General features: G+C 45.3%; 1 protein-coding gene across 2 annotated transcripts in view; it reads right to left on the reverse strand.

Moving 5' to 3' along the window:
* The window catches only part of SYT16 (synaptotagmin 16), a 110,748-nt gene that overhangs the window by 82,128 nt on the left and 954 nt on the right, over positions 1-27,666 (reverse strand). The window contains exon 2 of one of the 2 annotated variants that reach the window (XM_031553724.1): positions 26,956-27,080. The gene's annotated coding sequence lies outside the window, so the exon portion shown is untranslated. Of the gene's footprint in view, positions 1-26,955; positions 27,655-27,666 lie in introns of those variants that run through there. The other variant, XM_031553725.1, reaches the window with a different exon arrangement.

The following is a 27,666-nucleotide window of genomic DNA, read 5'->3' on the forward strand; positions in this document are numbered from 1 at the left end:
GCATAGGAAGTTTCGCACGAATGTGCGTAAGAACTTCTTCACGGTGAGGTGACGGAGCACTGGAACAGGCTGCCCAGGGGGTTGTGGAGTCTCCTTCTCTGGAGATATTCAAGTCTCGCCTGGACGCCTACCTGTGCGACCTGGTGTAGGGAACCTGCTTTGGCAGGGGGGTTGGTCTCGATGATCTCTGGAGGTCCCTTCCAACCCCTACAATTCTGTGATTCTGTGAATAGCCTTGATTCCTGAGTGCAGGAAATCCAGAGATAGAATGAGATTAGTTTTCAGAGTATTTACATTTAGATAGACGTGACAGATTTGAGCTAAATGTTAACAGCGTGGTAGAACTATTGAGTGCAATTACTTAAAGCATCTACAGAACTTAGTTTTTAAATATCCACTTTGGTTAGCTAGCAAAGTAAGTTTCATTACGTTTCAGAGCTTATAATAATTAAAGTTTACAGTAAATCCACAGAATCCAATAGAATTAGCTGACTATAAATCTTGAAGCATAAAACTGGTGAGTGGAGGTAGCGTGTGATTCTCAGCCTTTCTGCAAGGTGCCAGCCATTGAGAAAGCTGATTAGTCAGTCTATGATTAATTGCTTACTGTGTACGAGCCAGGGTCAATCTACTCAATTAGGTGAAGGTCTGGTGGAGATCAGAGATGTAAATCAAAACCTACTCCGAGAGCTTCAGCACAAGGTAAGAACACAGTTGCAGCCATCCCTCCCCACAAGGACCCCTCTCCCCAGGCAGCCTGCCCTCCATCCACTGCCCTAAGTGGGAGCCTTAGGAAAGAGCTGGAGCAGGACACACACACATGCCCTCCACTCCTCTGTAACCCTCCCATCTTCAGTCACACTCATCTCTGAGGATCTCGAGCCTGACATGGTTTGTCTTCTCCAGCCTCTCTGTGAACCCACATAACTGCTGTGAACCCAGAATCCTTCATCAGGGATGTCTGAAGGCTGAACACCCACTGCGTGAAGGTTCCCCTCCTTCTGCTCCTTCTGAACCTGCTCCTTATGACACCCCTGGACCTCACGAGGCCGTGAAGGGGACTCCCTAAAATCCCTCTGCTGCTAGTTTGTAGATCTCTGTCAGACCCCAAAGAGCTAACTTCTTTTCCTCTATTTCAAAGCATGGTGAGGCCCTGGCACTGCTGCCCAGAAGTGTGGGTGCCTCATCCCTGCAGGTACCCAAGGCCATGGATGGGGCCCTGAGCAGCCTGGGCTGATAGGGAGCAGCCAGCCTAAGGCAGAGGGTTGGAAGTAGATGATCTTTAAGGTCTCTTCCAACCTAAACCATTTATGAGTCTCTGCAAATCAGACCTGTCCTTTGCCAGGAGCCCTAGTCCAGCCACCAGGAACCCTTCCAGTTCTGTTGGAAGAGAGGGAATAAAAGCATGTGCAGTACTCAGGGTAAACTCTAGGCTTACACAACAGCATAGCAACACAGGTTTACTTATAAGCGAATTTCAGCTGCAATATTCCACATTCCGATCATTTGGAAAAGCATTTATCTGAAAACAACATGTAACTATAAGTACTTTGTAAATAAGATGCTTGGAAAGAATGGGCAGCTTTCCACTGTCACTCCCCACTTCCACGTTAAGGCAGCTCCTGATCTGTGAACCATGGAGGCAGCAGGGAAGGTTCAGAGGCAAACAAAAAACCACAGGACCCTGAAAATCCCCAAATGTGGAGAGCAGAGGAGCAGCACAGCAAGTAAGGCCAGTGGGGAAGCGGTGCAATGGGATAAAAAGGAACAGATTAGCAAAAGCAGCTGACTTGGGACACTGGCTGCAGGGCTAAGGGAGACTGGAGTATGCAAAGCAGCATACAGCAAGCAGCAGTGATGTGAAATGACATGAAAACACTGAAAATTTTGTGATACAGTTAAGAAAGCACTATTTAGATGTTGTAAATAATGAGTTAGAAACTTGTGTCAGAGAAGCAGCCGGTCTTCAGATGCACAAGAAAGGCAACTCTTCAGCAGCCCTGCAGAAGAGAAAAAGCCCAAAGAAATCCAAGCCATAAACTCTGAAAAAGAACTATGTAAAAATCTGTGTAGTAATAACACGAAATAGCTGAAAAGCTGGAAACAATTCCAAGAAAGCATGCGCAGGTATTACAGGAAAGCACCAGGCTACCTGTATCACCAAGTTAAAACACTCTAAATGAACAACAACAACAAAAGCTAAATTTCAATTTGTTGATGGGGTTACACAGCAGATTAAGATGACTGCTGGCAGTAAAGAAAAAAGGAGAAAAAATGTCCTTCAGAACGCAAATATCATGTTCAAAGGAGGAAAATAAAAATAAAAGACCGTGAACTTCTAGCAAGTTAAATGTAGAATCATAAGAGGGCAGACCAAGAAACAACTGTGGTAAGCAACTTCCTGACAGCATAAAAGTTTAATTACAATTCTTTTTCAAGTGTTGCAGAAATAAGACGCCTTCCAGAGAGCTGCTGGGGTCACAGATGATGAAGGTGTAGAAGGAACACTCACGACGACAGTCCTAAAGCAAGGAAGCTGAATGTTGCATCAGTGTTACCAGCAGAGAACCTGAAGGACCTAATTCAGCTATTTTCACACAGAAAAGGGATCTCAACGACTCTCCAAACAATTCTTTGAAAATAGACTGGTGCTTCAGAAGCAAGGCAAATAAAGCAATGTGAAAAGCAGTAAGAGCACAAAAGCAGTACTGCCGCTACAAACCCATGCTGCACTTCTTACTTCTCAATGCAAGGTAGAAATTCTGAAAAGGTTTTAAGCCAGCTACACTAAAGCAGGTAGGAGAAGCAGGGGTATGCAATAGCTTCTGCTCAAGGAAGAAATCTGACTTTTTCAGAGGGAAAAAGAGGTGATAATGGAATCGGGGTAATAAAAAAATCAAGTAGTATGGAGGTGGTGAATAAGCAAGGAGGTGTTATTGCTCCTGAGCAGCTGGGGGGCATGCAATCAAACAGGCAGGTATCAGGTATAGAACGCAGTGCCCAGAAATAGGGCTCCATGCAGTGCAAGGCTTGGGAACTCCCTGCTGCAGGATGCTGCAAGGGACAGAAACACCGATGGTGTCAAAAAGCAAATGGATAAATAGAGTATGAGCTCCTCATAGGCTACCAAACACAAATGTCACACTGACACTTCTGGCTTAAAGAGTCCCCAAGCTGCTGGCTATCAGAAGCTGGGAATGCCCAGTCTAACTCTGCTTCTTAAAGCCTCCCCCCAGCACTTGTTGGCAGCCAGGTCAACGCTCTCTGCCCTGACACAGCACAGCCATGCTTCTGGCACCGCACCATGGATTGCCTTTATTGGTTTAACTTTCAAAAATATTTTTTAAATTAATCTGAACACACGTGATGGCAAGCTACAGCAGAAGATGAGAAAGTAATTGTTTGCTTTGCAGCTTTCACTCAGTCAATCAAACAAATAAACTGTTCCAGTAGCTTCACCTGCCAAATGCACCTTTCTGATCTCACTCTGCCCCACAGGCTCTTTTTGCCCTGATAAGGATGGAAATGAGAGGAACCTGAGCGCATCACAAGCAGGAAACAGTCCAAGAAGAGCCACTACCTTCACAATAGTTTAGATCCCCCTCAACCTTCCCAGCAGGTTTTACACAACCAAATAGAGGAGAAAAAAAACAACAACTGAGATGAGGAGGGGGAACAAAGGTGAAAGAAAGAAGAGGGAGAAGGTGAAGTAGAAAGTGGAAAAGCAATAGGAAAGGTTCAATTTCTAACTCTGAAAATAAAAACTTATTCCAGAATTTCTTTCAGCAAAATGACAGTATCTTTTTATGCACCTTTTTATGAGATGATGCCAAGCTCGTTGGCCAGGAAAATAAGTTTGAAATAAAATGTTTTGACCCGCTTTGCCTGAAACACTCAATTGGCAGTGAGGGGCAGAGCTGGGAGGCAGGAAGGGGAGCACACAGCAAGCCTACCAAGCAGCTCCAACAGCTGTGCTAAGGCCAATGTGTGCAGCCCTTCCTCTCATGCACGGCTCATCCTCTGAAGATCCCAATGGCCCTCACCATTGTCCTCAAGGAACCCCACCAGCTCAGGTGCTTCATGCCCAGCCAGTTCTGCAGGGACAACCAACACTTAAAGTGAATCAGAAGGCTCTTTAGGAACCCATGGCTGCATGATGACAGTCAATAAGCTGGCTTAATACGACTCCAATCACACTCTATGCACTCGAGTAACTGCTCAAATACGGCTGCTAAGCCAGTCTTCTTTCAGTGCTCAGATTCATGTTCTTCCTTTCCTTTCCTATCCTCTCTTTTATTAACATAGCACATTTCTTTGGTGTCTCTTTAACTTAATGCTCCATTTGCTGGCTGGCTGACAGGTCTCAAAAAAGCACGTCTTTCTCCTGCCAGCAAGATGAATTTTGTTTCATCTTGTTACTTAAGTGATACACCTTCTCTATACTTCTTCTCCCCCTCCTTTTCTGTAAGAAAAGGAAAGAAGTTTGAAAAAAGAATGACAGCAAGCTAGTTTTTAACCTAAACAGGAGCAATTTGCATACGAATCAGATTTTTCAGGTGCCACGGAAGATGTGGGTGCTCTGACAATCTGGAGGAAGGCAGGGTGAGTTTGACACAAACACTGCCAAGAGGTGAACTCGCAATTTACAGCTCTTCCCTAGGGCAAAGCGTCCTGGAGAGAGTCTGTTCTATACTGCATTTATTTGCAGTCTCATTGACACTGTCATCGTAAGACAAAGATCCTGTTTTTTCTTTTATTTACACTCCCCCTCAGAGCCCCTTGCATGCAAGCCCTACAAATGTAGTCAATATGAGTAGGAGAGCAGGATGTAAATTCAGGTGGGAAGTGGCTTCCTTACCAAACCTGATGAGAAAATGAGTTACCCGATCAATAAAGCAGCATCAGACCGTGGAGAAAGAGAGCCCTACGATGCACTAAGCAGCACACAACATTCTCACCAATACATCACTGCACTTGGGGAGCTAGCAGGGCACACCAGGCTGCTGGAGCAGCTCAGGAAGCAGCAGCCTGACAGCAGCACTTCAGCTCGAGCTGTTCTCCCAGCAGTGCTTTGCCAACACGTAGCTTTGCTGCACGTGGGAAAAAATCTTTATGCTTCTGAGCTGGCACTCCGTGTCATGAGTGGGGTTATTTGCACCTTACAGAGCAATGCTTTTTGGATAATGATTCCTGCAGGCATTTCTGCGCTTTGGGTAGCACTGGAATGATCTTTTGGGGAACTAAGGGCTCCCAGACCTCTGGCAGTGATGCCACAGTCCTGCACGCTCAGGGCTCTGGCACAGCACCACAAAGAGGCAGCGGAGCCACTCAGACCAAACTGGACTAGATGATCTTTGATTGGGTTAGGCAGATGATCGCAGCGGCCTTTTCCAATCCTAATCATTCTTAACGATTCTAAATATACAGCGAAGCACAGGCAGACAACACTTCAACAAGAACCTGGGATTAATCAGCTTTATCTTATGCTCAATAAGGCAGAGCGAGCAACTGGAGCAGAAATCCTGCCTTTGTCTTCCCGTAGATTCTGCAAAACACAATGTCTCACCAGAAGTGAGTCTCCAGCAGCCGTGGTGGCAAATAAGCTACGGCTGTTGTTTACTAACACAACCGTGCACCTGAGCCCGTAAGCCAGCACCGAGCACAAGTTTCACAAGTACTCACTTTTCTGCTTTCTCCTCCAGCACTCCCAGCAGGCTGAGATAATTTACCACAACTGTTCTTACAAAAGCGTTACACTCTTTCTAAAATAAAACAGGGCTACGCGACAGATCTAAACCAGCAAATGCATCAGAGCAATTAGCAGTTCTGCTGCTTTTATGGCTCTGATTGGAATTCTGAGCTAAGGGGAAAAACAAGCTCTCCAACGAGAAGAGTAGTGGCTTTGCATACGGGCTCCATCTGCTGGCACACTGCTCCCCAGCTCCATTTAGCAGATAGTAAACTGAAACAAAACCTACACAGCCATCAATTACATTTTTCCTGCTCACAGCCTAAGAATTTCAATAAATACGCCATCTGTTCATCTTCTGTGTGGGAAGTTCAGTCATCTTCTTGGCAGCAATATTATTCTAGAGCAATTACCTGTGTCTTTATCACCTATCATTGTGCTTCATCATCTTTTCATCATGTGTAAAAACCAACCACTTTATTACTACAATTTCTGTAGGCAGCCCGGTCCTGTTAGTTACCATGGAGATGATCTGTCAAAAGAAGGCTACATTTTTAAGAAGTAAAAGCTGAGAAAAGGAGGAGGAGAGAAACACAAAGAGCCAGGAATGAACTTGTTTCTCAAGTCAGAGTTTAAGCACAAAAGGCACATCTCAGGCAGCAACACTGAGATGCCACCAACAAGCTGCCAGGGGATCCATCAGCCTGCCAATACAGAGGATGAGTCGGTGACTCACCGGCATCATAGCACGCTCAGAGGGCAGCGGCGCGGCTCTAATCCCTCAGCTGAGCCCCATGATCTGCTCTTAGGAAGGGCAGTTTCTTATTACTATAAATCAAAAGATGAACTGGGAGGAGGGAGAGCAGGCAGCAGCAATCTCTCCTCCGTGGTGGTCACAAGCAAGACGGTAAATTTTCCATCAGCTACATGGTAGCTTTACATCCCTTCCCGAAAACAGCTTCACACTGACCTCTTTCTTCCCCAGCTTCGCCCCATTAAGGCTCCACTTTCTCTCACCCCTTCCATGACTCCTGTCCAGCTTTCCTTCTCTGCTCTTTTCCTCGACCTGCATGCACACTGCTCTCCTCTTTCTGTAAAACAAGCACACTTACAAGTGCTTCACCTGTATCTTTCCAAATTCCCGTACGTTCCTAAAGCAGCTTTCAGCATGAACTATTTATAAGTACTGCTCCCCACTCACCCACATACACCCCCTGACTTTGCATCATGAAATCCTTTTTTCGGATTTCTCCTCCAGCCTTCCAGCTCCCACCTTTCCAAGCTATAATTGCACTCATGTTACTGCAGGGGAAATATTAGCAAGGTACAAAGGACTTGCTGATGCTCTGTGTTTCTAGGATGCGTCATTAGCAGCCTTCAGCTGAAGCACATCAGGCTCCAAGCTGCTTTGGTTCAATTCAGCCTTATCTCTCTGGAATAAATAAGCAATCTCAGAGCTATCCGACTTGTTTAATATCAAGTACACATGGGCAGAGTTTTAATGAGGTGGGCTGTCATTCTGAATCGCTGCAGTGCAGGAGGTGACCACTGATGAGAAGGAAAATTAATTCACCATCTTCACTACTATCTTCCAACGCTGAATTACTCCAAAGTCGTAGATCATAGAAAGTTGGTTAGGGAGGGAAGAAGCGTTTTCCAAAAGTTCTCTAGACTTTCAGATACTTTAATTTCTGTTTGTCCACCATGAGACACAAGGTAATCAATTTACTAAGTGGCCGCATAATCCATTAGTTTCTGGCTGCAAAGAACCTTAGGAGACTGGATCTAAAGGGCATCATATATAGATACTGCGAATGAGATAGAAGTCTGGGACAAAGCAACTTCTGGGTATTAATAAAACAACATTTAAAAAAGGTATTGTAGCAGTGAAAAAATCCAGTGCTAAAACTCCAAGAAAAAGAGGAGGGTACATAAAGCTGGAAGGCAATTATGAACACAATCTGTAAAATATCAAAAACACACTGCCATCAGAGTTCAAAGCAGAAATCCCATCAACACATTCAGAAGTACCAAATCTGAAAAATTCAGCATTTGCTGAGGAAATACAAATTAAGCAAGATTCTGATCTTAAATCTCATCTCCTCTGAAAGTTTATGACAGAGCAAAAGTTCTTCCCAAGCATCCCCTTAGGATGAGTGCTGTGAGACAGAAACCCCAGCTCGATCTGAAACTGCAACAGCTTCAGCTGCTGAGGAAGTGGCCCCACACAGCCTCTTTTATGTTAAGAGGTGCAGGCCCTGGGTTCCCTCTTTCTCTCCCCAGACACCTCATGCAGTCACATCGTGCCATCAGCTCCCATATGTGATTTACCTTCCACAAGACAGGCCCTGGGAGTCACTTCCCTGCTCTTCTGTGGGGCTGGATGCTGCACAGATTGGATAGAGATGGAGACATGCCCCAGCTAAAAACTGCTTTCCTGCATCATGGGCCAACTGAAGCCGCCACTTGGTAGGCATGCTGTAGGAATTTCTGCTTCTGCTAATGTTTTTTCTTCCAGCCAAGCGTTGCAAGCAGACAAGGTCCACAAGGAGAGCTGCCCCAGTAGGGAATACTGCCTGCCCTGCATGGGCTCTGCCTGGGCCAGGACACCCCACACACCTCATCACTGGGGACTGGACAGCAAAGTTCTTACTCATCACTTCCCCAAACTCCCAGCAGCTTTACAAAATTGCTGTTTCTGCTTATTCTTTGGCTTCAGCAGATGTTCCCAGTCACTGCTGCGTGCTCACACAACGATCCTCTCTCTTTTGAGCTCTTAAAGGGCACGCAGGAGGGGGAGAAGGGGCAGCACCAGAGGCTTTGTGGTTGTCCTAGCGTGGCACAAGCAGAGAACAGCAGGTGGTGATAGTTGGGCAGCAAAGCAAGCATGGCCCTCTTCCCAGAGCATCCTGCCACAGCTCTGCAGTCAGGCCTGTGCTCCTGCTGAGCACCTTGCCTGTAGGGCAGGCCAGGACAGCTCTGCTCATCCATGTGAAGTGACACCAGGCAATGCTGACCTTGTGCTGGGTGAGCCAGCAGCGACCACGTGGCCGAGCACCTAGACTGCTTTAAACCACCATAAATTCATTCTGCCAGAACCTCCCTTCATCAAACCACAAACTGGGGCAATGGGAAAGGCACAGGAAGCAGAGATGTGCTAAGGAGAAAGAAAGATCTACTCAATCACATAACAAAAAGCATGATCGAATCTTTGTTCAGATCTGCTTTATTCCAAAGAACCAAACAAATGGCAGTCTTGCATCCCTCGTGGCTTTGCAGTTAGAAGCAAATCAGCACAGCTAACCAGACATCCAGAAACCAAGTTGGTTTCCCACAAGGAATCCAGAAAGCAGGACGCCCTGCAACAGTGCACACAGCCCTTGGTGAGAAACCTGCAGCACTGAGCAAGCAGCCTTCCTGCTCACTGACAGACCCGCTTCATTCATCTGCAGCTCTGCGACAACTGTATTTGTATGCATTAATAAACCCCATTTTGCTTTGCATTATCACTTCGCAGATGTCAACCATGACTGGGACACGCAGTGCGAGGTGTTATGCAGGCACACTGTGAAAGAGCAGCACAGCAGGGAAGGGGTGGAATACAGATCATGAATCACTTTGCTGGCAGGGAGAGAAAACAGGACCTAATCCTCAAAACACCCATCTGAAGGATTAGGTTAATGAGGAAGTATCATTAACACCTTTCACTCTTTCCTTTAAACTCTGTAGTACTCATACTGCACACACAAAGCAATGCATGTCTTGATGATGAAAGCGCTGTTGATTATTTCTGCTCACAGCACTCTCCTCTGTTCAGCAGTAACCTTCACTTCTGCAAAATCCCAACAATAAAAATCCCTGTGGCCTCACTCTGGGCAGAGCTCCCTGGTAGTGCCGGGCGATGCAAAGTCAGCATGCACAGCTCTGCCCAGCGGGCAGCTGGGCTAAGGCAGGGGAAGGGACAAACGGAGCTTCCTCCGAGCTTCTGAGGGAAAAAAAGGTGGAAAGACCTTAGAAAAATCACACCCCCAGCTGTTCTCGTGCCATTTGGGGAATGCACAACATGCTTTTTGATTTTTCCATACGTATTACTGACTTATTGGCTGCTCCACAGGCTTTTTATAGCTTTTCCATTAAACAGCAATTAAAGCAAGCAGCCAAAGCCAAACTTGACCTGTGCATTGATGAGACAAAGTCTTGAGTGAACAGCTTTTTTTTCCCCAGTATAGATTCAAGGAAGACAGAGAGACACAGCAGATCTATGTCACCTTTTACCTTGTGTCTGCAGGTAGCAGCACGCAAATTCTTGAAAATATCAAGAAAATTCTCCTTCAGGTAATTGCCTGGTCTTGCTACTTACAGATGTCTGATGAACAGAGTAAAACCTCACGCTGCCATTTGCTCATGCAGATGAGTTTTAGGAACATCCCACATTTAGCCCTTCACATAGAATGCAGCATATGACTTTCAGCAAAACAGACCAGCAATCCACTTAGAGGTACTATCACACAGAGTCGTGCTCCTCTACCAATGCAATCTGGGATCCTTCATCCCTACGGTGACATTTTCCTTCTGGTTTAAAACTGAAAATCAAGTTGAGATTCTAAGACAAGCAGCTGCAAGAAGCCTGGAGCTCCTCCTTTATCCTCTTCAAGGAACAGCTACTAATGGCAGCTGCTGTCAGCAAGGAAAGGCAGTTAGCACTTTCCTGCTTAACACAACACCAAAATACAAATATTTGCAACAAGTCCACTGCTGCATTCCCCTTCTCCATTCTCTCATTCTACAGCCCTGGAGGAATCAAACTCTCATATGAATTAATCTTGCTAACAAATCACTTACAGGACAGAAACAGAAAAGCCTCTAAGCTTCTCTGCAATTAAACCCTCTCACCTGTGAAGAGTCTTCTATAACTACAGAGCACCTACAGCCAAGAGGTGTCAGCTCCATCTGCACCTGGCACTGCTGAGCTGCACATTCCTCCTCTTGCCTTTCCACTGCATATCTCTTATGACAGGAGATGTTTGCATTTAGTAGTATGGAGCTGTGACCATCCTCGCATGAAGCATGAGAAGCAATCCTTCCTTCTGTATTTCTCAGGATTTTTCCATACTCCTCCTAGTGTATGGGAGCACACTGGGGATAAAGAAAGGTGCAGTGTAAATGCCCAATGAAAGAATAAAAGAAAAGTGAAGAAAAACTCAATGCACAAGGATAGGGCAAAGAAAGGGGGTCAATTTAGGCTGAAAAAGGGAAGAAAACATACAAAAATTACTATGTATAGAAAGGGAATGTTAAGATCTCTATGTTTACTAGATATGATGCAGCAGAAAGATCTGTTAGGAGTGATTTAGATAAGCTCATCTATACACAGAGCAAGGGAATGGACCTGTGGTCCTTGTACAGTTACTCTGTATGATTATCTGTGCTCTTAAGAACCCATGGTTCAAGACACCCTTTTGCTGATTAGCACACAAAGCCAGGCGAAATAGGGTTTGGTTCCCATTTCATTCAAGCTACAGTTTCCTCACAAAACAAAGTCTCCCGTCAGCCTTAGGTCCTAACCATCCAAATAACAACAACCAAAAAAAAAAAACCAGTAAAAAAATAACCACAGCCAAATGTCAGAAGTGAGAGTAAATCTACAAAAGGAAAGTCAGTATTAAAACCCATTAGGTGGAGAAAGACAGACTCTATTAAATTTATTGCTTGATTTCAAGACTTGGGAAGAGCCTCTTCATTTCCTGTACCTCCTGAGTATTTACTATGTCTCCTATGAGCTAAGACTTCCAGAGTCATTTTAATGTCATGTTCTAAGCACTTCTGCATTGTAAATCATCGATTTTTATCTCCTTCTCCCAATCAATACAAAGATATTTATGCTGAACACATAAAAGCTCTTGACACTATAGAAAAAACAATTACACCCTGCAAGACGTTTGCTTTTGGTCGTTGACATCATGGAATTATCCATTACACTTTGCACATGCCTGCCATTTACAGGAAAGCAGAGTGACCTTGCCTGCCTGCAGTTCACATCTGTGCAGCTCGGGGAAGCAAAGCAGCTGATAGCCATCTCTGCTTGAGGACTGCAAATCGTGGAAGCTGGGAGAAGCCATGCAAGCAGAAGCAGCTCTCATATCTGCCTTGCTTCTGTGTTCCTCCCAGACATCGCTTGCTGTCACAGACAGGATGCTGGCCAGACACATCTTTCTTCCAACCACGACAGATATGCTGCCCTTCACAGCCCTGGCAGACCAGAAAACTTCATTTCCTCTCGTTGCCTGCCAGCATTCCAAGGATTCTACCAGCTTGGCCCTTCTGCCTCTTACCACCCCTACCCAGGAGGTGTGCAAAGACTATTTAAACCACAGTGCAGAGATGCTGAAGCACCTGCAAGCTCCCGCTGTACTGACTTAACAGAGCACACCAGGATACCATTTGTCTTGGCCATCCCACTCTTGATTAATACTGCACCCTTCCTGGATGCAGGCAGGGTACTGGGCACAAAAGCACAGCACACCTGAATGGTTCCAACACTCATGTCACTGCTGCTCAGAGGGTCATGAGAGGTGGCAGACACCAGCCCTTGTATCTTGGCAAAGCTGCAACAGACCTGTCAAGTCTGAGCAGCTTACGTTCATGATTCTCCCACCAGTCTTGCACTTTCTTCTTCCAGCAGCAGCAATTCACACCTTTCTAGCAAAGCACTCACCGTCTGCGCTCCCTGGAAGGGACCCACTGCCAAAGGGCCCTGGGAGGTGCAGTCTCCCCAACCCCAGAAAGCTCACCCAGCCCCGCACCAGACAGCAGCACCTGAGGAACAAGCATGCTGAACAGTAACACACAGCAGAGCGCTGCACCTTCTCCAGCACTGCTCACCCACTCTGCCATTTCACTTCAGGTGACGGTCCACATTTCCTCTGAGGCTGCCACATGCCTGCAGCCCAGCAGATGAGGACAGCCTTCACTAACAGTTAAACACAACCACATTTCGTTTTAAAACCTCAGCCAGATACTTGTAGCACAGTAATTCCAGCAAAGCTAGGGAGCTGTGATGATTGCATCAGCTCCATCCCAGTAAGCCAGGAACACACCTATAAAGGGAGAATTAAAAACCCAATGGTCGTCATTCAAGAGCAAGAATTATGAATGCAGTAGCAGCAGTATATAAGCTTTAGGGCCTAGAGTTATCCTGCTTAATTCTCTCTGATCCCCACTGACCCAGCTGACAGAGGTATCCGTCACTAGGAGGGCAATTAACTTTTCTCTGTAGCTGGTAGATAGAAGTTCCAAGCACAGCAAGGGAAATCTACACATTCACAGCCTGCTTATACTGAATCTGTATTTTTGAACTATTAGAGGGAGGTATTTTGTGTGTGTAGGGTTGTTTGGTTTTTTTTAATCTTTTGTTGTCAAAACAGGCAGAACTCAGCGAAGTTCAGCACCTAATGGCAGATCTGTCCCCATTAATGGAGGACCAAATCACCTGGAGGAAAACAGCAAGAAAAAGCTTTCCTGTTCTTAAAAACCTCACAGCTTCACTTGGACTCTCAAATTGCAGGAAAAAAATATATCGATTTTTTTCCTCTGTTATTCCTCAGCTTCTGAACAGCTGGAGCACCAGCAGTCAAAGGAACAGAATGAGAATGTCAAGCAGACAATGAGGGCAGCAGTGGGAGCAGGGAAGGGGCCTCTCACTTTACAAGGGCTGGCAGAGATGCACACAGAAGAAATGCTAAAGGCAAGAACTCACAGCATATCAGCTCAACAGCAGTAAGGCCTTTTGCAATATCTCTTCTTCAAAAGCCAAAGTAGCCTTAAATCACAACAATTTGTGATTTCATACTCTAATTTAAATCTAATAAGATAGCACACGCAGATGAGTTTTAAGCCCTAGAGAAATAACAACCTTCATTCACAAGGAAAGTGTGTACACAGAGCTTTATCATCATTCTGTTAATCCACTTTAAAGTCACACCTTAACTAATTAGAAAACAGTGAAATTAATTGGCACAAACATAAATTAACTCTCATTTCTACGTAACACCTATGCAACACATTGCACAGCAGTAAACAGGATTCAGACAGCCTTACTGATAGGTAACATACTTAAGAACAAGTGTTTGAAAAGCAGGGCTGTCCAACAGGCACCATCCATTCACCTGGCCAGCTGAACACACCAACACCACTGCCAGCCCTGAAAAAATACCCCACAGATCCCAGGATGCAATGAACCAGGCTGACGTTACCTGCTGTGCTCCTACAGAGCTCCATGATGCTGCAGCTGGACTGCTCTGAGTAACACCATGTCAGCTCACAGAATCACTGCACAGTGTAGGTTGGGAGGGACATTAAATACCATCCATTTCCAGCCCCTGTCATGGGCAGGGCCACCCTGCACCAGAACAGGCTGCCCAGAGCACCATCTGACCTGGCCTTGAGCACTGTCAGGGATGGTTGAAACCAGAGAATGTCGTGTCTTATTTTTCAGCCCTGTAATGTAAGGCCCTGTGTGTGTTATCTCCTGCTTGCCTTTATCTATCAATTCTGATTTGCACCAACTAGTTAGGTGCTCCCTAGTTAGAAAACAAACAGATATTTAAGAAGTATCCAAGAGAAGTGAAAACACTTTGCCCAGGGATGCTGGCTTTGTAATTTGCTTAACATACAAGGCAGTAGCTGTACGTCATGTCATTAATGGAATGCCCCTAAACAGAAGCGATGCACGGCAAAGGACAGTCATCACTTCTGTAACGCTGAGTTCACCCAGAGATTCTTGCAAGCACCCAGAGCAACTCTTTGGGATGATGCTCTTTTTCTGTGCACCTGTGTGAGCAGTGTGCAGGTGTTGCCCGAGGGAGGGCAGCCCCATGGCACCTCTAAGAGGATGTGAGCACAGCAGCGAGCCTTGCTGATGCTGTACAGTAGCAGGTGGTACTGCGTGCACCTCTTCTCTGCTGTCAGGGAAAGAGGGTCATGTATGCCAAGCATGCCCTCCAAAGCATCCTTCTAGATAATTATGTGCACGTGCACACACACTGCCAAAAAGAACTGCAGGCACCAAAGTGTTGCTCCTGAATGAGCTCACAGCAAGCAAATGCTCAGAGGACAACCAGCTCCACAGCCTTCCTGCACTGCCAGACCTGGGCTTCGGTTCGCTCTGCAGAGACACAAAAGGTCACAAAGCAGAAGTCCACATTAAATGCTCGTTAGGTAATCAGCCAGCTGCATACACAAACTCTACTGAGTAGAAAGGAGCTACCGACCCCTTCTGACAGCTAAAGCAGCTCAATATCCTTACGAGCAGCAGCTTGCCATCCTGAATCACCACCTTATCATTTTGAATGCAGCCTCGAAATTTATCTGCAGACATGCGTACGGCACATTTCAGCTCCCATCCAAATTTAATTTGAAACCAACCAGCACAGGGAAGTTTCTTTTCAAGCTGTGCTCTGCTGACATGATGATTTATTGATTTTTCTCTACACGAGGAAAGCACACGGTACCTCCAGAGAAAGGATATGCTGCTGGAGGCGGAGAAAAGCAATGTGAAAACAAATAGCTCAGCTGTGGACGCTGCTAGATGCACAGGAATGCTGAGGTTAGGCTGGTTGTTTGCTTAAATCCTGCATGCGTATCCTACAAGTTCCTTTCAAAAATCTGCACAGCCAGAGTAATGTTTGGAGTTCTTTCACAAAGAGCAGGTCGTCTTTGCACAAAACTTTTCAGCAGCCAAAACTTTCTCTAAAACAAAGCCTAAACTACTTCTAAATATTTTAAGCAATCATCACAATGAGTAAGATTGTTATGAAAAATGAAAAACAAAAACTAGAGCTCCTCATATTACAAGGATGCTGTACTGCCCTCTAGAGTCTCCATCACTTTATCATCCCAGAATCCAGATGCAGAGATTCTTACAAAATGAGCTCTAAAAACATCACAGAGAGGAGTGCTGCCTCCTGCGTATAAAGCAGAGATAATAATTAAAATGAGAGTTCAACCCTTCGAGTGTTTCTCAGCAGTGCTTGGACAACACATGCTTTCCTGGCCTCTCTGCAGACAGGTGCATTTATAAAATATGGCACAACATTTTAAGAAGGACTTCCAATATCACTATCTTTATACCCTGCAAAAATAAATATATAAACAGTGTACTTTCTAATCCCTTGGCCCCTTCCCAAAAGCCACAACTAGTCCTGTGAACTGCATCACAGGATGGAGGATCTAACTGGCTCTTTCCAACACAGGCAATTGCTGCACTCAGATCTGCTGCATTCAACCTCAGTGGAGGGCTACAGAGAGATGGATGTTGCCCCTATTTGTGGGAGCACAGCAGGCTACATTCTGTGTGTTCCATTTCCAGACATGGCGGATAGGGGCATAGGGCAACCCTCAGAGCACAACCATAAGTCAAAGTCTGGAGGACAGAGTTCCCCAGGAGACACTATGAACCCTGACTCTCCAGCATACATCACAAAATGGGCAAGAAGTTGGCACTTCAGGGTTCTTTCCTGCAGTGTCCTTCCAAATTCCAGACTCTGCTATATCCTATCCTATGAGGCATGAACCTGCATGGAAAATACAGCTTATCAATCTCACGTCACGGCTTACAAAAGCACCTTGCTTGACAACTGGGCCTCCCTGGAGGATCCTCAGACTTTAGTATAAAAGATGACAGACAAGATGACCGGGCTGCTACAAGGTACACCATCCTGGGTATCACAAACACAAACTCTCCTCCAGACTGGGTCCTTGTGACCGCTGTTATTTCTCTGGGTTTGGATTTGAACTCACCTGGTTCTTCTGAAGCCTCCACAGACAGAAACGGGAGAGAACTTGCTGTCCAGTGACAACGAATGGATGAGAGTGGACAAATATATAAATAGTGCTTTAAATGCTTCCCAGTCCTCCTGAAACTGATGTGTTCTTCTGATTTGCTGTCTTCACGTGCAGCCTCCTGCTGTTGGAGTTTTGTTACAAAAAGAAATGAGATTCCCTCTGCTAATATTCAGTAGCGTCCCCTCAGTGTTTCACTACTGCTATGGCCATGTTTTTAGGAGCTACTGAGCACTGCTGCAAACACTGAGATACTGTTATCTCCACCCAAGATAAAGTTGGAAAGCTTTTAAGTTGGCCAAACGTACATCACACTGAATCACATTCAATCAAGTATTTCTCTAATGAAAACATAGATTTCTGTTCTGTCAGTTTCCGACTCGATCACAATTCATTCAATGTTAAGGAGAAAAAAAAAAACAACATTAAAAACCATCTGTTCTCCTTAAATAGAAAAGCTATTTTAAGTTACATGATGAGCCCTAGTAATTACAAAAGAAGTGGAGTGGATGTCAAAAAGAAAATGAAGAGGGGGCAAGGCAGCTGCTACCTTTTGATTATCATAGCACAAACCTTTTACTAACCATGTGGTTTTGCCTTGCACTCCTCACCTTGCTATGCAGCACATACCCTGCTGCCAGCCCATTAGCTGAAGCTATGCAGCGTATGCCACGAGGGTTACAGCACAGCCAAGACATTTGGTGAATGAATCGTTACGTACCATCACATGAATAGAATCACAGAATCATAGAATGGCCTGGGTTGAAAAGGACCACAATAATCATTTACTTTCATCCCCCTGCTATGTGCAGGGTCATCAACCACCAGACTGGGCTACCCAGAGCCACATCCAGCCTGGCCTTGACTATAACTGAATGCCAACAGAATGCCAAAGTTAAAGGTCTTAGAAAAGGTTTAAGTTCTGAAGGAAATAAATGAAAGTAAGTGCCAAATTCAAAACTGCAGCTCCCAAGGGAGCTGACATTTCTTGCCCTACAATTCCCCAGTAACCCACCTGCTCACAGAAACTATGACAGCACCAACCAAACCAGGAGAACTCCTCATACTTAATCCCTCCTGTAACACAGAACTCAATCACCTGCCAATGCTTCCTAAAGAGCTGCTCCACTTAACAGAGCTAAGGGAGAAATGCCAAAGAAGCATGACTCCACGGCGCAACAGTGAAAGGGTTGTCTGGCTCAAGGCAGTCCTGACTTCTTCTTCAACATTCCAGTTACTTCAGGCAAGCACAGGCTGCTAAGCAACATCATATGCAGAGGTATTCCTCCTCCCTGTCTCTCCTTTCCCTGGTCTAAAGAAGAACAAAACACAAACTGAGGTGAGAGCAGAAGCTGTGATTGCATCCCGCTGCCAGGCAGGAAGCAGAAGTTCACAGAGTAAGGAACTGAACAGGGAAGAGGCAAGAGAGCAACAGGAAAGCAAACGAGGAGAAGAGGAGCATCTCTGGAGGTCCATCCCTGTGCCTTCAGCCAGGTAAATACATGATGACGTGTCCTGCACACTTGCTGAGGAACACTGAAAACAATGCGTTTATAAAAGTCATTTCTCCCCTACTAGGCTATTCAGGAACCTTTTATCCACTTCTTTTCCCTGCAAAAGGGGCTGTTATCAGAGTTGCTATCAAGCTGAAGTTACTTCGTGATTTATTGATGTAGTTACAAGTGAGAAACTCAGCTCTGTTTTATGCTTTTGTTTCTAGCTCTCATATTTGCAGAAATATTTGAAAATCAGCAGTACACAGACTAATGTTGAAGAGTCAGAGTGTGTGCTCTTTCTGAGGCTTGGAACTGTTGGTTTTCAGTGTCAGGTTGGAAGCTTGGTGGCCTGAATCACTGCTTCTGAGCACGTGGCAGAACTGTCACCTCAACAAAAGGCCTAAACTTTACCATTTGAACACTCCTAAAGCCATCTGCAGAACAAACACAGCCATCAAAGAGAACAGCACATCTCCTGTCTCCTTGTCGCTGCAGCACATATTATAGCGAGACCCACTGATAAAGAGGACATCAGCAGCATCAAACTGAGACATGTTGAGCTGTATCAGCACAGTCAGTAAAACCAACAGCTCAAGTACCCCTTCCTCAGGATAGCATTTTCCATTTGCTTTTGCTAAATTACAACTCTTCTACCATTTTGGAGTATTTCAGACTAAGCGACGCAGCAAGCCTCAGAGCTCCTGGGTAGTCAAAAAGGTGAGAGTTTGCCGGAATTGGGGCAAAAATGAGAGCATTGTTGTATACAGACTCCTCTGTAACCAAGGAGAGAGATCTCAGAGAATTCTCTGTACTCTCCAGCTGATGAAGTGCCCCATACTAAGGCCCTGCATGACACTAGGTGCACATCATACACTGCATGGAAATGTTGCCAGGTGGCTCTTGGAGCCAAGCAAGCTGACTACCCTTGACATACAGCATCACAGAAGGGCTGTCAGATCCCTGCCTTTAAAAACATAGGCAGCTAAGTTTTGGCAGCAAGAACATGCCTTAATTTGCTTCTGGGCTGTCTTTCACTTCTCCATCATGACATGTACAATGGTGGGGTCTGAGAGGTACAAAACTTCTAAGTGATTTTTTTAACTGGAAATTAAACTAACTTGTAACTATGCTGCAGTTTCATGCAACAGGTATGTTTGTTCAAAAAACAAATATTTTTTGAATCTCAAGTCTCAAACAAATTGAATGCAACCATCATAACTTCACCAACTACAATGTAATCCTTCACTGAACAATAATAGCTGTTGTGGAGGTGAGTGTGGAGCGATCAAGAGAAAATCTCAGCTGTTACAGCAAATAACTTCCAAGTCCTCGTGACAATGAAAAAAAAATTACCTTCTTTCCTTTCACCTGTTCCTTTGAAAAGAAGCTCAGAGGATTTAAATTGCTGCAAAACAAGGAAGAGGACAAAAACCTCCCACGCGTTAAACACTGTGTATGTGATTGTTACGGTGACTGCATTGTTTTTCAGGGTTGACTCAAAGTTTTTAAGCACAAAGCGTAACCACAGCAAGTTATGCAAAATGGGCTTCAAAATGCAAAGCTTCATAAGAATTTTCAACAAAGTTGTTGTTATAAAACATTGCTTCCAAAGAGTCATTGGGTAACAAGAGAGAGGAACAAGAAATATCCATCCTGGAACAGACAGTCCTCACCGCCTTTGATAAAAAGTTTTAGGCTCATTTTGTACAATTACCTAAGAATGAAGATGTAAAATACCCACAATGCAGAATAAACACAGAATCTTGTCAGAAACTCACTCAAAACACCCAAAGTCCAGATTTGCTACAGCTCTGATAGATGCCAAAACATTTCAGCTTGCCATCAAAAGACACCTCCCTCCAGCAGAAATCCTACACTACAATTCCCCAGATCAACTTGAGCACTGGCTTTGCTAACACATGAGTATTCTTCAGCTTTATGCTACCAGACAATCTCACCTACCAGTGTTATGGCTTGCCCTATCCTTGGGGATGCAGAGCATCATGCCTGTGCATCCTCCAATATAATCCTCAGAAACTAGGCCATTTATTTTTTGTAACCAAAACATTAAATGACAATTACACGGTTTGGAGATGCATGTAAAGTTATAATGGAAAACCACACTTTGTAACCACATATATTTTACTCCAGCTCCAAGAAATTATTTCTTCTTCCATCCAGATCCAAAGATGCTATGGCGCAGCCTGCAGGTGAGACGCTCACCCTGTTCCCCATGAAGATCCTTGCTGTCAGAAGTCACTGTTTTTCCTCTTCCTCTCCAAAGATCTCTGTTCAGCTCAGTGCCTGTCTTCACTCCCTCATACTTCTTCCAATGCTCTTCTATAGTTTGTGATCTCAGGACTTCACACTGCAATACTTTTCCCAAAGGGGAACTCACTGTCTGCACTTTATTAATACTTGTGTTTCTTGAGCATGACTCGCTGGAGCCTCCTATTGATGACTGTCCTGGCTGTTAGTTTCTGATAGCTTGCTTCCCTCTGGGAAAGTAAACTCTCTCCTCTTCACTCATCATGCCAGAAGTCCACTCCTGAGAGGTACTCTCTGCTGAAAGCCATACTTCCTTGTCTCTCTCTGAGCAAATTAAATACTGAAAAAGAGAAAAGTCTACTGCAAGTTGTTCACTGCAGATGACAACCCAAGATTCTGATAATCACCTTTTCAAAGTGGCTCAAATACTCACCCTCTGATTAAATTGACAGCAATACCAACAGGAACTAGCCGTGTGCAGAGGCCTTTTATCTGCAGAATCCCCTTGAAGAGTTAACGGTTAGGAAAAGAGAAAGTACCAACCAAGAAGCAATAAACCCTTTTAGAAAGCTCTCTTCTTTCAATCCCTGTGAGATGCAGAAGACTGAATAGACGTATATGAAAATTACTGGGTTCAGTCACCAAACTCCTTTTTTTCCCCAACTATAAAAGCATTTGCTTCTCAGGAGGAAGTGCTGGGAGAGGTTTGATGGATTTTTTACTTTTTTTTAAACAATGTACTATCTGCATATGCTGTCTAGACACTTGTGAGATGTAAATCACATTCTGATTTTCCACATTTTCATAAGAAGTGCTTAAGTGTCTCAAAAATATTTTTTGACCAAGCTAAGTAGTTTGGCTGTCCACAAAACTGTACTTGAAAAAAATACAACTAGCATCTAAAACCATGTCAGCCAGCTGTAGAAGTAAGCATGAGATCCCAGGTGCTTTCACACCCTGTTAAAGTCAATGAAGGCTAATTATGGCACCCAGTATGGCATACATGTGAGCCACAAAGACATCATAACACTGCCTACCTCAGGAAGTGAGCAGCAGAACAAGTACTGAAGAAGTCCTGACACAAGGCAGCCCTATGTGCAGCCAAAGGTTGGACTCAATGACCCTGATGGGTCCCTTCCAACCTGTGATATTCTATGACCCCATGAGTCTCACAGCCTGCATTCTGTGCAGTGTCCAGAGAAACACCAAAGGCATGTGCAAAAAGGACAGGAAGAATGGTTGAAGCTTCTCTATGCAATTTTTCTTGTAGCTGCAGGTGTTGATGAAGAGGTACCATAAGGAACGAACTAAACCAGCCTTATCCCATTTCTGCCCTTCTCCAGAGCAGCTTAGCCCTGTGCACTCCTCTCTGAAGGAGCTTTCTTTAGGGAGCATAGTAGGACTACTCTCTGTAATCCACACACATTCCTTCAATTCAATGTCTATCCATTCATTTAACCCTTCATCACCAAACTAGTCTGTCTTGCATCTGAAAAGGAAGAAGTTTGTTCTGGAAACCACAACTAACATTAACAAAAAAACCAAAAGATATAAAAAGAGCAGGTCGAGGAAAGTGATCCTTCCTCTCTACTCTGCCCTCATGAGGCCACATTTAGAATACTGTGTTCAGTTCTGGGCTCCCCAGTTTGAAAAGGACAGGGACCTCCTAGAAGGAGGTTCAGCAGAGGGCCATAAAGATGCTAATGGGCCTGGAGCATCTCCCTAAGAGGAAAGGCTGAGAAGCATGGGACTGTTCAGCCTAGGGAAAAGAAGAATGAGAGAGGATCTGCTAAATGTTTACAAATATCTAAAAGGAGGTGGGAAGCAAATGGACGAGGCCAGGCTCTTGACTGTGGTACGTAGCAATAAGACAAGGAGCAACAGCCCACAAATGTGAACACAGGAAGTTCTGTACTAACATGTGGAAGAGCTTCTTTAAAGCATGGGTGATGGAGCACTGGAATAGGTTGCCCAGAGAGGTGATGGAATCTCCTCTCCAGGTGGTGGTGTCTCCTTCTGTGGAGATATTCAAGAGCTGGCTGGACATCTACCTGTATAACCTATTGTAGGGAACCTGCTTTGGTCAGGGGGTTGGACTCGATGTTCTTTTGAGCTCCCTTCCAACTCACCCCTGTGATTCTGTGACATCCACGGCTGATTAAGACATGTCTAATTGGATTTATTTACAGTCACTGTAATAAGTTCAGCACATACTTATCACATAACAGATGATAGCTGTATCCTCTTTTAAGCAGGAATTTATCTCCTAAAGCTACACAAAGAACAGCCAGCACAGAATCTATGTGCTTAAAGAGCAGCTCAAAGAATGAGCTTATAGAGCTCATGCCTCCCTATCCCCTAGATATATTCGTCAAAAACCCTTGCTGGATAATTGATCAAGCTTTCCCAGAGCACAGGAGTAATAAGCAATAGATCATACAGTGGGAAGTGAACACAAGGTCTCCTTAATGACTACTTAACCCCACCAATCGTGACGTCAACCTATCTGAAGCATGTAAGAGGCTGCTTTTGAAAGCAAAGCTGCCTGATGTCTTTAGATAACCTCTACTGATAACTGGGACTACTCCTATTTTGCTAAGAGTCAGCTCTGCAGCTGAGCAGTCCCATGGAAGGACCTAACCAGACCAGATGGTACACGCTTGTTTTCCACATGCATGGGAACCAAAGCAAAACTTCAAGAGAGGAACATGCGCAATAAACGTTATGGACTGCTGCAGATGGGACCCCAAGGCAAAGCTGGCATCATTACTTAGAGGGAAGACAAGCCACAGACCTTTGTTTTACAATCCCTTTTGCAGCTCACAGTCCTCTTGCTGCCGCAGTGCTTCCAGTACAGGGCACAGGGCATCCGCAGATCCAGCACCGCACTCACAGGACTTCCTCCTTAATGGCCCATCTGCACCAAAAGGATCTATTTCAACATGACCTAAGCATACTAAATTAGTGCTACAGCCATTACGAGCAAGCCTCTGGGGCCAGATTTGATTTGAGATGTCCTACATGCCTGAAAAAGCTTGGTTTGCTACCTCACTTGTGTCTTCAAACCTCTAAAAATACCTTCAGAAACCTGGCTTCAGGGCCCAAAGGCCCTTTAGCTTACCTCTCCTCAGAGCAATAACACTGCCTACACCCTGCCACTGCATCCAGCTCTCTGCTGAATCCCTCCCCACTCTCTCCCAGAGCAGTTGCGTGCCTTCAGGAACAATAATAATGCTCAAAGCAAGCTCTCCTCAAAGGCAGTTTCCCTGGAGAATGTTCTCTACTTCAATGCTCATCAAAACAGGAAGGAAACAGATTTTAAATGTTCTCCAATCTATTTTGCAAGCCATTCTGAAGCCTGAGTATGTGTTTCTCTTTGAACATTTTCTCATAGGGACAGCATGTAAGCACAAACTTGGCCTCTTTATAAAATTAACTGTGCTTCAAGTATTTAGAAAAGAACACAAAATGGCAATCAATATTTTGCACAAAGCAGGCATTTTTCAAGATTTGCTCTCAACACAACCAGATGTGACACAGGTCTATTATTAGCAGGAATTTTAGCAATGTTATGTCAAAATGAAACAACATCAAAGCATCAAATTATTCTCAAACAGAAGGTTTTTCAAGCACACTGGTGGGGCAGGCCTCAGAAAGCTCCCCGTGGTTACATGCAATTTTACAGCCAGCCACTTGGCATACAAGCATACCGGTAGTTCCAACCATGCATAAAGGGGAGATTTAGGTTAGAAGCTGGGCAGAAACCCTTTGCTCAAAGGGCAGTGCGGCCCCGGCACTGCTGCCCAGAGAGCTGTAGGTGCCCCATTCTTAGAGATGCCCAAGGCTCTGGATGGGGCCCTGGGCAGCCTGAGCTGGTGGGGGGCAACCAGTCCACGGCAGGGTGTTGGAACTGAATGGGCTTTTAAATCCCCTCCAATCCAACCATTTTGTGAGTCTGACATTTCCTAGGGCAAGCAACCCAAGATGGCAGACAGTCACAGTGAGGGACCCTTGATGGTTACATGCATGAATACATACATGCTGAAGGCCACACTAAGCCCTTCATTTCCTATCCTTCCACAGAAGGATGCAATCATCCCAGCAGGGTGAATGCCTGCCCAGTCCAACAAGAGGGCCACACATTAGAAGAGGCAGAGCTCACTCTGATGCTCCAAAGTCCTGAGGAAAGGGAGGAGACTGAGGGATTCTCCTCACCACAACACTAAGTTTCATGCATTCCTGGTAAACACTGAGCTGCAATATGCACCAATCTTCTAATTCCTAACAGCACCATAAAAACTCAAGATACACATCTACATGCCACCCAGACAAAGCAAACTAATCAACCAGTCCCTGAATTGTTGTTACAAGTTAATCCATCTATTTCTTCAAAGAACCATGAGACAGTCTTGCCTGCATTTTCTAAGCATGTTAACAAAGATCTTGAAAGCCATGCGAATGGGAGTGCCCTCCTCTAGAATGCTATAACAAACCTACACCTAAGATCCCAGGCAGAGTAACTGAATCCTAGTGGCTTAACAAAGTTTCAGTTACTCTGGGATCTTACTACTGCCCCAATAATTATTAATAGCATGTTACTGCACTGTGATACCCATGTACATGAAGTGACACAAACACACAGTGTTTAATTAAAAGCTTTAACAGAGTGAAGTTGCCTTCAGGTGGAATATAGACAACCTGCACAACAAATAGGGCTGTAGATGTGCAGCGTGATTAAGTCCCAATATTACTGACTCACAGTAGAAAACATGGACATCTGCATAATATTGTTAGTTTCTCTATACATCACAGGTTCCCAGTTAGGAAAAACAAGATCAACCTTCAGTGAAACCAACTTTCAAATTGGAGTCACTGTCCCTGGAGGCGTTCAAAGAAACATGTAGATGTGGCACTGCGGGATGTGGTTTAGCGAGCATGGTGGTGATGGGTTGGTGGTTGGTGATCTTAGAGATCTTTTCCAATTTTAATGATTCTGTGATTCTACTCTGAAAAGTGACCTGCGTGTCCATTTAACTAATCTTTTCAGTATATTCTCTTGGTAAAATTTTCATTTAGAAACACCTGATGCACACTTACTACTGTGAGTAGACCATATTTATTACCATTAGAAGTGTATTTAAGTGATATGCAGCATTTGGCTCACTCCAGCACTGACCTGAACTGTGTCTAAGCTGCACTCATTTCAAATTGGGTTGAAGCCAAAGCTTCTGGAGACCGAACTTGTTTCTTTTCTGATCCCTCAGCCAGCAGGAACAATGAATTATTTAACAATAAAAATCAGAGCAGACTGCTCAGACACATAACTCCAGATCATCACAAGTCATCATCACAAGTCATCACCACCACCTCTTCTGGCAGCCCAGAATCACAGGGGAAGAAAGGCACCCTGGCTATTATGCCGTTCTCTGAGGAACAGCTCTGATTCAAGGACAGAAACTGGCACCACCTAAGCTACAGGATATCCCTACTCCTCCCCAGGTTCCCTGACCAACAGAAACCCCGTGATCCACCAATGGTACTACTGCTCCATGCAAGTACAGGCAGGGTTGGCACCTGTCAGATGACAGCTGAACAGAACAATGCACCTTCACCCACATGACAAAAAAAAACACCACAGTTTATATCCAAATGGAATTTAATACAAGTACACCATCTTACCAAGTCCAGAGAATGCAGCTTAATAAAAAAAAAAGCACGTGGGGAGCTTTGGAAGCAGTACAGCCCAGAGCACGTAGCTCTACAGGATGGGACCACTAAAGCTGAGATACGAACTGGTGAGAAATGAAGGAACTTTATTTCTATAAACGTCCCTTGCCTTAAGGTCTGACCTGCCACACAAAACAAGCAGAAAACGGCGAGCAGTGCAAGATATTCCAGTTGTTCCAGACCAAGTCAGATGAGTTTAGCAGGGTTTATTAGCTTGGTCTTGCTGCAACACCAGTGAGAGGGAAAAGTAGTCACAAGACAGCAGTGCACAGCAGGAACTACAAGGAACACTGAATCACAGAATGGCCAGGGTTGGAAGGGACCTGATGGATCATGAATCTCCAACCCCTCTGTCACATGCAGGGCCACCAACCTCCCCATTTAATACCAGACCAGGCTGCCCAGGGCCCCATCCAATCTGGCCTTGAACACCTCCACAACCTCCCTGGGCAGCTGTTCCAGCACCTCACCACTCTCACAGTAAATAACTTCCCCCTGACATCCAACCTAAATCTTCCCTCCCTCAACTTCAAACCATTTCCCCTTGTCCTGCAGTTATCTACCCTTTCAAAGAGTTGATTCCCCTCCTGTTTGTATGCCCCCTTTAAGCACTGAAAGGTGCAATGAGGTCATCCCGCAGCCCTCTTTTCTCCAGGCTGAACAAGCCCAGAGAATAGCATTCAGCAGAGCTATTTGTGTATATACAAATGCTTCCTACTCTGCAAAGCAAACCTCTGCTAAAAGAAGGTTGAAAATGATGATCAACACCAAAGCCTCAGTAGCTGAACCAAAAGGCAACACACCTGTCTTCAGGCTACAATCAGTGTTAACAATGCTTGAACTCCACCTCTGGTGTTAGTCAGGCTTGTGAGGTCAGGTACAGCACCACAAGCAATTGTTTCACTCTCTGCTGTCCTCTTAGTTCCATCTACTCACGTTCACAGGGGGAGAACTCCAAAGGCCACGTCCACATCATGTCGGTCTGGGCCTTGTCCAAGGTCACCTCCCGTTTGGGGCAGTTTTGAAAGACAGTGTGGAACAGCAAACACAGGTGAGCATCACTGTATGACAGAAGAAGAGAAAAATCATTCTCCCCACTAAGTCCAAATCCTTATGAAGAGCTCAAGCTTGGGATTTTGTTATTGCAAGCTAATGAACCGTGGAGTGCCATCCTGACATCTTTCAAGGCTACCAGGTCTATCTGTCTTCCAAACAAGCTGGGGAAAGACACAGAGAGATCCCCGGGCACTCGGTAACAGCGCAGAGCCGGGCTGTAAGCGGGGGGCTGCGCAGTGAGGTGTGAGCAGCAACGCCTGCACTCCCGCAGCCGGGGCTCTACCGCAGCCCGGGCTCACGCCGGGCGGGGACGGGAGCGGAGGAATCGATCGTGGCACGGCAGGCGATTACCTTCGCATCAGCGCGGTCAGAACCCCAGCAGCCCCGCCGTGCCTGGAGGCGCACGGACGCAGCCAAGCCTCCGGTAACCACAAGGCCACCCGCTCTTTGTTCGTGCTCTTCAAAGCGCACGTCGTTACGCGGTTTCTCTCCCCCCAAACCCGTATCCCCGCTCTCCTACCTGCCCGCCCCGCGGCGGAGACCGCACCGACACCCCCGCCTTCGGTGAAGTCCCCGGCCGGGGTCAGGGAC

The sequence above is a fragment of the Meleagris gallopavo genome, chromosome 5 (assembly GCF_000146605.3).
Source record: "Meleagris gallopavo isolate NT-WF06-2002-E0010 breed Aviagen turkey brand Nicholas breeding stock chromosome 5, Turkey_5.1, whole genome shotgun sequence".
In the NCBI taxonomy this organism is placed as follows: domain Eukaryota; kingdom Metazoa; phylum Chordata; class Aves; order Galliformes; family Phasianidae; genus Meleagris; species Meleagris gallopavo.